This window comes from Caretta caretta, chromosome 3 (assembly GCF_965140235.1).
Source record: "Caretta caretta isolate rCarCar2 chromosome 3, rCarCar1.hap1, whole genome shotgun sequence".
Classification (NCBI taxonomy): domain Eukaryota; kingdom Metazoa; phylum Chordata; order Testudines; family Cheloniidae; genus Caretta; species Caretta caretta.
In genome coordinates, this window is record NC_134208.1 from 94,083,703 (window position 1) to 94,096,192 (window position 12,490).

Genomic DNA, 12,490 nt, shown 5'->3' on the forward strand with positions numbered 1-12,490 from the left:
CAGTCCTAGGACCAATCCTATTCAACTTATTCATAAATGATATGGAGAAAGGGGTAAACAGTGAGGTGGCAAAGTTTGCAGATGATACTAAACTGCTCAAGATAGTTGAGACCAAAGCAGACTGTGAAGAACTTCAAAAAGATCTCACAAAACTAAGTGATTCAGCAACAAAATGGCAAATGAAATTTAATGTGGATAAAGGTAAAGTAATGCACATTGGAAAAAATAACCCCAACTATACATACAATGTGATGGGGGCTAATTTAGCTACAACTAATCAGGAGAAAGATCTTGCAGTCATTGTGGATAGTTCTCTGAAAACGTCCACGCAGTGTGCAGCGGCCGTCAAAAAGCGAACAGGATGTTAGGAATCATTAAAAAAGGGATAGAGAATAAGATGGAGAATATTGTATTGCCCTTATATAAATCCATGGTACGCCCACATCTTGAATACTGCATACAGATGTGGTCCCCTCATCTCAAAAAAGACATACTGCCATTAGAAAAGGTTCAGAAAAAGGCAACTAAAATGATTAGGGGTTTGGAACGGGTCTCATATGAGGAGAGATTAAAGAGGCTAGAACTTTTCAGCTTGGAAAAGAGGAGACTAAGGGGGGATATGATAGAGGTATATAAAATCCCGAGTGGTGTGGAGAAAGTGAATAAGGAAAAGTTATTTACTTGTTCTCATAATATAAGAACTAGGGGCCACCAAATGAAATTAGTGAGTAGCAGGTTTAAAACAAATAAAAGGAAGTTCTTCTTCATTCAGCACATAGTCAACCTGTGGAACTCCTTGCCTGCGGAGGTTGTGAAGGCTAGGACTATAAGTGGTTTTAAAAGAGAACTGGATAAATTCATGGAGGTTAAGTCCATTAATGGCTATTAGCCAGGATGGGTAAGAAATGGTGTCCTTAGCCTCTGTTTGTCAGAGGGTGGAGATAGATGGCAGGAGAGAGATCACTAGATCATTACCTGTTAAGTTCACTCCCTCTGGGCACCTGGCATTGGCCACTGTTGGTAGACAGGATACTGGGCTGGATGGACCTTTGGTCTGACCCAGTATGGTCATTCATATGTTCTTGTGTTCTTAAAACAATGCAAATATGGTGTGTTTCTTTGGCACCTTCTGTGAAACAAAGAAACAAACACAAGTTATAAAATAATTAAGTAGGAAGCAAGAGAAAACATGGGTAATAAAGGTACTCCTATTCACCACTGGCAGGAGAAGGCTGTATCTGTGGATGCTGACTCACTAGCCCTGGACAGCTGCAAGAGAGAAGACATGCTGGAATGAAAGCAAAGTGCACAATTACAGAAGGTGTTTGTACAGTACAGTTTGTACAGTAGAGTGATCTTTATCAAGGTGTAAATTAGAGATGAGAAATAATAACAGAAAATGTGGAAATGGCAGGGGTGCTTAATGCTCCTTTGTTTCGGTTTTCACCAAGAAGGTTGATGGTGATTGGACATCTAACAGTGAATGCCAGTGAAAATTAGGTAGGATCAGAAGAGGCTAAAATAGGGAAAGAACAAGTTAAAAATTACTTGGACAAATTAGATGTCTTTAAGTCACCAGGGCCTGATGAAATGCATCCTAGAATACTCAAGGAGCTGACTGAGGAGATATCTGAGCCATTAGCGATTATCTTTGAGAAGTCATAGAAGACGGGAGAGATTCCAGAAGACGGGAAAAGGGCAAATATAGTACCCATCTATAGAAAGGGAAATAAGGTAAACCCAGGGAATTACAGACCAGTCAGCTTAACTTCGGTATCCAGAAAGATAATCAATTTGCAAACATCTAGAAAATAATAAAGTGATAAGTAAAAGTCAGCATGGATTTGTCAAAAACAAATTGCGTCAAACCAACCTGATAGCTTTCTTTGACAGGGTAACAAGCCTTGTGGATGGGAGGAAGCGGTAGATGTGGTATAGCTCGATTTCAGTAAAGCTTTTGATACTGTCCCACATGACTTCATAAATAAACTGGGGAAATGCAACCTAGATGAAGCTACTATATGGTGGCTGCAAAACTGGTTGGAAAACCATTCCCAGAGAGTAGTTATCAGTGGTTCAGAGTCATGCTGGAAGGGCATAATGAGTGGGGTCCCGCAGGGATCAGTTCTGGGTCCAATTCTGTTCCATATCTTCATCAGTGATTTAGATAATGGCATACAGAGTATATTTATAAAGTTTGTGGACGATACCAAGCTGGGAGGGATTGCAAGCTTTGGAGGATATGATTAAAATTCAAAATGATCTGGACAACCTGGAGACATGATCTGAAGTAAATAGGATGAAATTCAATAAGGACAAATGCAAAGTACTGCGTTTAGGAAAGAACAACCAGTTGCACGCATACAAAATGAGGTATAACTGCCTATGGAGTACTGTGGAAAAAGATCTGGGGGTCATAGTAGACCACAAGCCAAATATGAATCAACAGTGTAATGCTGTTGCAAAAAAAGCGAACATCATTCTGGGATGTATTAGGAGGAGATTTGTAAGCAAGACACAAGAAGTAATTCTTCCGCTCTACTCTGCTCTGACTAGGCCTCAGCTGGAGTACTGTATACAGTTCTGGGTGCCACATTTCAGGAAGAATGTGGACAAATTGGAGAGAGTCCAGAGAAGAGCAACAAAAATGATTAAAGATCTAGAAAACATCACCTATGAGGGAAGATTGAAAAAAATTGGGTTTGTTTAGTCTGGAAAAGAGAAGACTGAGAGGGGACATGATAACAGTTTTCAAGTATGTAAAAGGTTGTTACAAGGAGAAGGAAGAAAAATTGTTTTTCTTAACCTCTAAGGATAGGACAAGAAGCAATGGGCTTAAACTGCAGCAAGGGAAGTTTAGGTTGGACATTAGGAAAAACTTCCTAACTGTCAGAGTGGTTAAGCACTGGAATAAATTGCCTAGGGAGGTTGTAGAATCACCATCATTGGAGATTTTTAAGAGCAGGTTAGACAAACACCTGTCAGGGATGGTCTAGATTTAATCAGTCCTGGCACGAGAGCAGGGGACTGGACTAGATGACCTCTCGAGGTCCCTTCCAGTTCTATGATTCTATGATCTTTCTCTATTTCGAACACACATAACTGGAAAAAAATAAAAGTCACGTTCACTTTTCCCCTTTTCTTCATTTCACTAAGTTCAGACTGTGAAACTAGACTGTTCTGTTTCACTTTTGTTCAAGTCATTTTTAAGCGGTACCATTTTCTGGTTCCAGTGCACTAGTGGCATGGGGCAGTGATGGTAGGTTCTCACTACAGATGAAATGTTTAAAGCCAAAAAATAAAAGGCCAAATTTTAATACTCAGCCTGAGTAGTACCATGTTCCATTATTAGTCTCATGGACTTCATTGGGACTATCTGGGGAGTGAAATACTATTCGACATGAGTAAATGCATTGCAATCTGGCCCCATCTATTTTCCAGAACTAGAAAATAATCATGGAAAGCTGTTGCTGTGTTTTAGAGGCCTAAGCTAAGTTGACAATGCCCCATTTGAGAGAGATTTACAGTTCAACTGAGTTTGTGTTTTTTTCTTTACATATGAAAGTTTCTTTGTGGCACCTCTTTGTATAGCTCATCTCCTATGTAATGAAATATATTTGCAGCGGTAACACCTAGCCGTAAGAAGCAGTGCTTCTCAGTAACAAAAATAGCTTAAGCAAAAGGTAGATGGGAAGTATTATGGCTGGAAAGAGGAATATGTTGGACTTCTTTTGGTGTCTTGCTGTTGTTTCAAAAGATATGCATGCTGATTGAAAAGTTTATGGCCCCAATTTTTAAAGGTATGTAGGTATTGCCTGATACAGTATTTCAATGCCTAACTGACTTAGGTGCCTAAGTCTCATTTTCAAAAGTCACTTAGGAGCCTAAATCCCATAGACTTTAAGTTAAGACTCCTAAGGACCAGATTTGTAAAAGTATTTAATCACCTAACTCCAAAATATGTTTAAAAATCTGGTCCTAAGTACAGGTTTCAGAGTAACAGCCGTGTTAGTCTCTATTCGCAAAAAGAAAAGGAGTACTTGTGGCACCTTAGAGACTAACCAATTTATTTGAGCATAAGCTTTCGTGAGCTACAGCTCACTTCACCGGATGCATACTGTGGAAAGTACAGAAGATCTTTTTATACACACAAACCATGAAAAAATGGGTCCTTATCACTACAAAAGGTTTTCTCTCCCCCCACCCCACTCTCCTGCTGGTAATAGCTTATCTAAAGTGATCACTCTCCTTACAATGTGTATGATAATCAAGGTGGGCCATTTCCAGCACAAATCCAGGGTTTAACAAGAATGCCTGGGGAGGGGGTAGGAAAAAACAAGGGGAAATAGGTTACCTTGCATAATGACTTAGCCACTCCCAGTCTCTATTCAAGCCTAAGTTAATTGTATCCAATTTGCAAATAAATTCCAATTCAACAGTCTCTCGCTGGAGTCTGGATTTGAAGTTTTTTTGTTGAAGAATTGCAACTTTCATGTCTGTAATCGCGTGACCAGAGAGATTGAAGTGTTCTCCGACTGGTTTATGAATGTTATAATTCTTGACATCTGATTTGTGTCCATTTATTCTTTTACGTAGAGACTATCCAGTTTGACCAATGTACATGGCAGAGGGGCATTGCTGGCACATGATGGCATATATCACATTGGTGGATGTGCAGGTGAACGAGCGTCTGATAGTGTGGCTGTTATTAGGCCCTATGATGGTGTCCCCTGAATAGATATGTGGACACAGTTGGCAATGGGCTTTGTTGCAAGGATAGGTTCCTGGGTTAGTGGTTCTGTTGTGTGGTATGTGGTTGCTGGTGAGTATTCGCTCCAGGTTGGGGGGCTGTCTATAGGCAAGGACTGGGGGCTGTCTGTAGGCAAGGAATGTCTCCCAAGATTTGTGAGAGTGTTGGGTCATCCTTCAGGATAGGTTGTAGATCCTTAATAATGCGTTGGAGGGGTTTTAGTTGGGGGCTGAAGGTGACGGCTAGTGGCGTTCTGTTATTTTCTTTGTTAGGCCTGTCCTGTAGTAGGTGACTTCTGGGAACTCTTCTGGCTCTATCAATCTGTTTCTTTACTTCTGCAGGTGGGTATTGTAGTTGTAAGAATGCTTGATAGAGATCTTGTAGGTGTTTGTCTCTGTCTGAGGGGTTGGAGCAAATGCGGTTGTATCGCAGAGCTTGGCTGTAGACGATGGATCGTGTGGTGTGGTCAGGGTGAAAGCTGGAGGCATACAGGTAGGAATAGCGGTCAGTAGGTTTCCGGTATAGGGTGGTGTTTATGTGACCATCGTTTATTAGCACTGTAGTGTCCAGGAAGTGGTGCCACAAGTACTCCTTGGTCCTAAGTATCTACATCGATTTTGAAAATGAGACTTAGGCACCTAAGTCAGTGAGGCATTGAAATCCTGAGTGGGGCAAGGCTTCAATACCTTTAAAAATCCGGGCCTATGGCTTCATATATTACATCAGAGAGGTAATGCAGAAGCTAACGTGTTGCCAATGTAACAGAAAGTGGACACTGGAAATGAAAAGGAGCAACCAGTGAAATAGAAAGAACATATTGGTCCTGCTGACTACTGCCCCAGCTTCTTGACTGATTTTCACGTAAAGAATTTCTTGTCTGGTTCTGTCATTTCTTTGCACGACTTCATCAGTTAAAGCCTTCTTATGAGCTGAAGCATTACATGTTCCATTTGTGCCAAATGAACAATTCATATGGCATACGGCATCTGCTTTACAACATCATCCTGGGGAGCCAAGCATTTGGAATTTGCTCCGCTTTTATGAAAGTCATTACCATGAAGTGCAAAGTACCTGGGAATGATGGTCCTCTGTAGTAGCCTTATATGAGAGTGGAGTTTACAGCAACTGAGATTGGTGCAGTTTGTATTTTATATCATTCTAAAAGAGGAGGGTTAATGTTAACTTCAAGGCTTTTTCTAGGTGAAAAAAGGCCATTAAAGACAAAAAAAAAAAAAACCCACCTCACAAGGGTTTAGCTTTCCCAGCTGCCATCCATAGAGCAAATAGTATGGAGTGTGACAAAGTCTCACACCCTTAGTTGAATGCCCTATCTTCAATGCTAAAGGTTGGAACGGAGGTTGGTGGGATCACCACTACCTCCTCTGGTTGATTTGTGAATGGCTGAAGCTATTCATGTCAAATTCAGAAGTAGTCTCAGGTTAACTGAAATGGCATTTTTCATCAAATTAACTATTTGTCCAAAAAATGTCACTCAGCTCTACCAGTCAATAAGTGAAACCCAAATAGCATCACAGGAAACTAGGCTTAGTGTTTTCATGTAATTTACACTTAGACTTGACAATCTCTCTAGAGGAATTGAAAGGAGCCCCTCTCACCATTAAATCTTAGCCAACCATATTGAGATTTACATATTTGCCATAATTTTTGTTATGGGGAAGGTATGTAGATCTCTGTTTGCGGGACTTTATTATTGAGGAGTTGATATTATGGACTGATGTTTCACAAGGATAAAGATGTAGCAATTTTTTTATTTATTTGCTTTAAACTGATCTCAGCAGTAAACTATCCTTTCACCACAAAAAGAAATAAAAATTAAATAATCAACACAAGTTGTTCAGGCTCTATAGCGTAATATTCCAAACAGAGTGACCTTGAAGCATTCCAAAAGCAGAGTGGTTAACCAGGTACCCTCTGTCTGTGGTATAGCCATCGGATATTATGTTATACCTATTCAGCAATGACCACACCAACATTAGAGAAGTAACAGTGACTTCTCTGGCCCTGTTCCACTTTTCTTTATTGTCTCTCCCTACTTTTTTTCTTTTCTTCCTAGAATGGAAATGGAGGCACAGAAAATGTTGCACTAATTTAGTTTGCTTAGAGCCTGGACTTACTCTCATGCACAACAGCTAAAGGGATAAGAAAACCTTTCTGCCCACTGTTGGCTGACATAAGATGTTAGTGATTTGCTCAAAGTAAGCTTTGTGTTCTTATTTGGCTGCGTCTAGACAGTTGAATACTTTGCTGCTATCCAAGGAATGTGCAGCTAATGTCAATGACGTATTCAAAGGAAAAGGATTGGTTCTCAAGCCACTGTCTTTACACTTGTCAGAGAAATAAGGTTGGGGATAGTCAGTGGAAAAGGTTCACCTACTTGTTAACTAAGGAGTCTAACCATCCTGCTACAAGACAATATAAAAGAGAGCAAACCTTTCATAATCCTCAATAACAACGAAACAGTATGAAGTATGAAGACCACAAAGCAGATGTAGTAGAGATACATTTGAGACATAAATACACATGAAGATTTCATTAATTCCAGTAATTACAGGAGGAAAAGTAGAGCTAATTTCTATTCTATACTAACCAAGGAAACTGCCTTTGGATAGAGAGATTTATGAGCTGCTCTGAGTAGCTCTGTTAGCAGCCTGCACGTTTTCTAAATACATTAAATGGCACATACCTTGACGTGATAAATGAGAAAGAGGATTCAGCAATAACATTGTACATTAATAACAATTATTTGTAGCTTTAGACAATCTTTCTACTATGAATTGTCGATGTCTTTACACCCTTTAATGATTTGACCCTGACAATATGCCTGGTGAGGTAGATGTTATTCCCATTTTTCAGATGGAAAAATTGAAGCACAAAAATGTTAATTAACTTGCCCAAAGACACACAGGGAGTGGGTCACTAATAGCTCCACTTTTTTAACATGAAGTCTAGGTACTAAAAACAACATGTGAAATCCTTGACATTGGATAGTGGCATAGTGGCACAGTAGCTTTACTTTTACTCAGAGTTGCACCTGGCATATTGTCTATCCTATACATCAACCAGGGGAAGGCAACATGAACAGCTTATAACACTACCTCAAACTTTCCAGAGCAGGCACTGGAGTTATAATAACATCTTTATTGGCAAACATTTCCAGGCACTCTAAATCTGTCAGACTCTACAGGAGAGATGGCTGATGTGCAAATCTCCAAGTCACTGTTGCTAAAAAACAGAGCCCCCGTTCATCCATCTTGGACTTCATTTTACAGCGCATCATATAAATGGAACCTCAAAATAGTTCCTTATCTTTCCAAAATATACATTCACGGGAAGGAATAACACTACAAAGCTTGCCCTCAGGGAGGTGAATCAGTTGAGAGCGTGGGAGTTGTGGAATACATACATTTTTAGAGAGCCTGTTTGCCTGCCCTAATTTAAAGTTAGATTGTGCAACCCTCACCTTCACTGGTGAGCAATCACTCACACAAGGAGTCCTACTTAAGTCAAGGGGACCCTACTTACATAAATGTTCACCAGCCTGAATTGAGGGTTACACAAGCTGGTCTTGAAAAAGAACTACAGGATTCCATAAGAACGCAGTAACATAAAAGTTGCACTGATCTTGCCTCTGACTGAAGGGTACAGTATTTTTTTAAAAATAGTGATTACTCAAAACAGAGTGGAATTCCTGTCCCATACATATATGCACTCTGGAAGACATTTATTAATCCCTTTGTTTGTAGTGCAGTAACTGTGTGTAGCTGTTTGTGCATCAGAGTAACTCCCATTTGGAGTTTGCCAGCTCCTGGAACTCTGGACTGAGTCTCCAGGAGCTCCTTTCCTATGGCTACCAGAGCCCTCTGACACCATTTCCCAGCATGCCTGGGGTCAGGAGAGGGGACAGAAGGGACTAGAAATTCCTGCTGAGGCCAATAGGGAGGCTTCTGTGTGGGGTGATTAAGGTCAAGCAGTTTGCTGGGCCAGTGATGAGCCAGGGCTGTTCAGCCCTTTAGTGGGAGGGAACAATCTGACTCAGAGACAAAGACTTGTTTTAGTTTCCATTTTGAGCTTTGAGTTTGGGAGCTGAAAGAGAAGTAGAACTGTTCAGGGAATCTCTGAATAGCTCCCACTCCCCATAAAGGGAGTCTTCAAACTGCTGTGGGATCAAATGAATGGGGTCAGGGAGTTCCAGCCCTGCAAGCACCAGCTTCCAGAGTGGCAGCGATCTGATCTGGCACCAGCTACTGAGAGCCCTCCACAGGACTCTAGACTAGCAAGCCAGGAGAGGATTCTGCTCCATCCAGGGGCAAAGATACTAAAAGGGACACTATTTGTTTGTCTGTTTAAGATGGCCAATGTTTACAGCACTGCAGCACTTTCTCTGGATTGTCCTCTGCTTGCTGTCTGTCTGTGAAGGTGCCAGGGAGGGAGATGGGGGTTGGGAAGACTTGTGAGTATTGGCTAGTGAAAAATAGGTTGATTTATGTTTTGCTACTTCTTAGTTAATCCTAACCCTTTCCTTACCCAGACCCTATTTTTCCGTTTCAGTAAAGTCTCTCTTTGTTATATCATTATGTTTGGGTGTCTCATTCCTTTGATGAGGTTGTTAATGTACTTCATTGTTTCTTGTAAACTGGGTTTTATAGTCCTTGCAAGCAGTAGTAGCATTATTCATTTTCCCAAGGGACAGCACCCTTTGTGCCCCAGGCACAGTGAGGAGATAGTAGGTGTCAGAAAAAAGAACCTAGGACCCAGTCCATGCAAGAAGAGAGGAAAAGCCGCTCCAACTATTAAGCACTAGGGAGGAGATTTGAGTCACACCACAGGGGAGGGGCTGCAGATAGAAGCACTGCTGGCATTTTAATTTACAAGGATTCTGTACAGAAGATATTGCTCAGCCTATGAGCAGTGAGTCCAGTGCAGTGGAGCAGGCCCTAACGTACAAGATGGGGAGCACTTTGCTTTCTAACTGGAGCAAAGCAGAATGCTTGCAGCTAGGCAAATCCATTATAGTAACAGGGATCCCCTGTGAAACAACAGATGGTCAGTGTTCTCCACACTGGGGAGGTCTGGGAACAGTGAAAGGCAGACTCACCAGCACCAAAACAAAGTGCCTTAGTGCCCCGATAGAATGCTCTGAAGTACTGGATGACCCTGGAATACCAAAGGGGGAGCTAGCATCTGAAGGGGATAGTGATTCAGGGTGTAGTGAGAGTTGTGCCTGCTGACCCTGCACCTATGAATTGTCGTGCCGAGTTGCAGTCTTTCCTGGCACAGAGAGAAAATACCCTAAGGGATCTGAAAGATTCGATATCAGGGGATGTTCCCCCTGCATCCATAATTGGCTCCAGCTAGGGAGACAACTTGTGGAGATGTGTGGTTCCCCTGGCATTGATGGCAGGCGCTATACGAGACTGAGGACATTTTCAGAACAATTACCCACTCCTTCTGGTGAGGAGGATTTTGAAAGTTGGATGGGCCAAGCCACTCATATGATCAAAGAGTGGCAATGCGCGAATGGAAAAAGAAAAAGGATAGCGGAAAGCCTAAGAGATTCTGCATCTGATGTTTTAAGGGCCCTCAGATTTGGCAATGCTTATGCCACGTACAAGATTACCTAGTTGTCCTAGAGAGCACAAGACCTGTAGCAAAGTCCTGAAAATAATGTTCTACCAGTTCAGGAATCTTAAACATCAAGGTGAGAAAATATATGAGTTCCTGCAGAGACTGGAGAAGTTATTAGTGAGAGTGGCCTCTGAAGAAAGGTATCTAGCTGGGCAAAGTGAACCATGCATGAAATGCCCAGATACGGAGGGGATCCTCTACTGTGATTTGTTACTCCTCAACCTCTGCTTGAAAGAGAGGGTTGAACAATCTACCCACCTTTCTGGGCCTATTTAAGGAAATAAGAGAGGAGAAACTAGGGAAGCAGCAAAGAAGGCCTTCTTGGTTCCTGTATCACAGGCCAAGACAGCAGCTCCCAAAAGTCAAGAAGAAATAGTGACCACCTCATAAAAGGATACACAAAAGCAAATGATGTACTTGAAGGAGCAAGTAGCTGCTCTGAAGATAGCACAAAGACCCTTTATCTATGAGTGTCATGGGGGACAGAGATAGCCACCCCAACACCTCCAAGTCAGGAGAGATAGAGACCACCTCAATGTGTGAGCCAAAATCCTCTGATCTGTTTCAACCATGGAGAAGTGGAGCATGAAGCTAGAAGATGTCCTAAACCCAAGAACATAGAAGACACAGTTAGGAGGCTCATACTGGGTCCTGTCTGAAGGATAGCTCCAGCAAAATGAGGGCCTGGTAGGCCCCACCATGGAAATTATAGCAAAGGTAGATGGACACATCTGTAAAGCCCTCTTAAACAGTGGATCCCATTTCGCTATCACCTTCAGATCCTGTATGAAAAATTACTGAGACACTTACCCATCCACTTGCTGCAAAGATTAGCAGTATGAGGGCTAAGCAACTATGAGTACCTTTACTCCAGATACATCACTGTTCACCTGGAATTTCCCACTGATGTGACTTGAATCAATCAGGCATAAAGTGGACACATTAGCTTGGTCTTCCTGGATCCACAGAAGCACAACTAGGGGCTTATTCTCATTGGCACTATATGTTTGGACAACTTGCCAGGCTATGCCAGAGGAAGGGAGGAGAAGACTATCTTTGTGTGCTGTGCACACACCCCACAGTGAGGGATGCCTACCAGAAGAAGGCTAGAGAGGCTCACAAACTCTGGGATGGACCTCCAGGGAAGAAATTGACTACTGAGTGGAAGCCTGGAGTGATACTTGCAGAAGTAGAATATCTTATAGAAGACACTGCAAGTTGTGAAGCAAAAGTGAACTACCAAGTCATCTTGACTGATTCTCCTGAGCAAGGTTTACCAAGAGGACTATTAGTGCAGACCAGTATATTTCCGGTATCCTCCGGAGTACACAGAGTCAAAGTCAAAATGAAGAATGAATCCACCTGTGACATTCCCATACCTCTGAATAGGACTGTAACTCACATGTACATGAGACTATGGCTGCCATCATTAGAGAGCTATGGCCTAGACACCTAGACCCAAGCATCTTTGACTCTGGAGAGTCAGCTGCACTGGAGAAATGGAAACAGTGTTTGCATCACAAGATGACTGAGAGGTCTGACATGTTTTCCCTCTGAACGTAGGCTGTGTCAAAGGAGGATAATATCACTACATTTGAGTGATACCAATTACTTTTTGGAGCAATTCTGGAGACTTCCTCCTGGAGATCTGAAATATGTGAAATGACACCTTAGAAAACTGATGTCCATGGGACTCACCAAGAAATCTCAGAGTCCTTGAACCTTTCCCATTGTAGTGTCAAGAAAGAAGAATGGCTAAGTGTACATGCCCATTGACAATCAGACCCTCATCAAAAGAACAAATACTGTGTCATGAGAAGATGATGCCCTTGATTGTCAGGAAGCAAATGGTTCTGTATTCTGGATTTCCAGAGTACCTGATCAGTCCATCCCTTCTGCCCCTAGGTGTGAGCTGAACCCTCTAACTGAACCCTTCATACCACCAAGGAATCCAGAAGGAACAGCCATGGCTAAGCGAGAAGAGCCTACAGAGGAGAAGTTGTGGACCCGGGAATGGAGCTGAAGGTAGGAAGTTCATGCCCTACAGCTGCTGAGGATCCTTCAGTACCCAGGTGCTCTGGTTGAGTGGTGAAG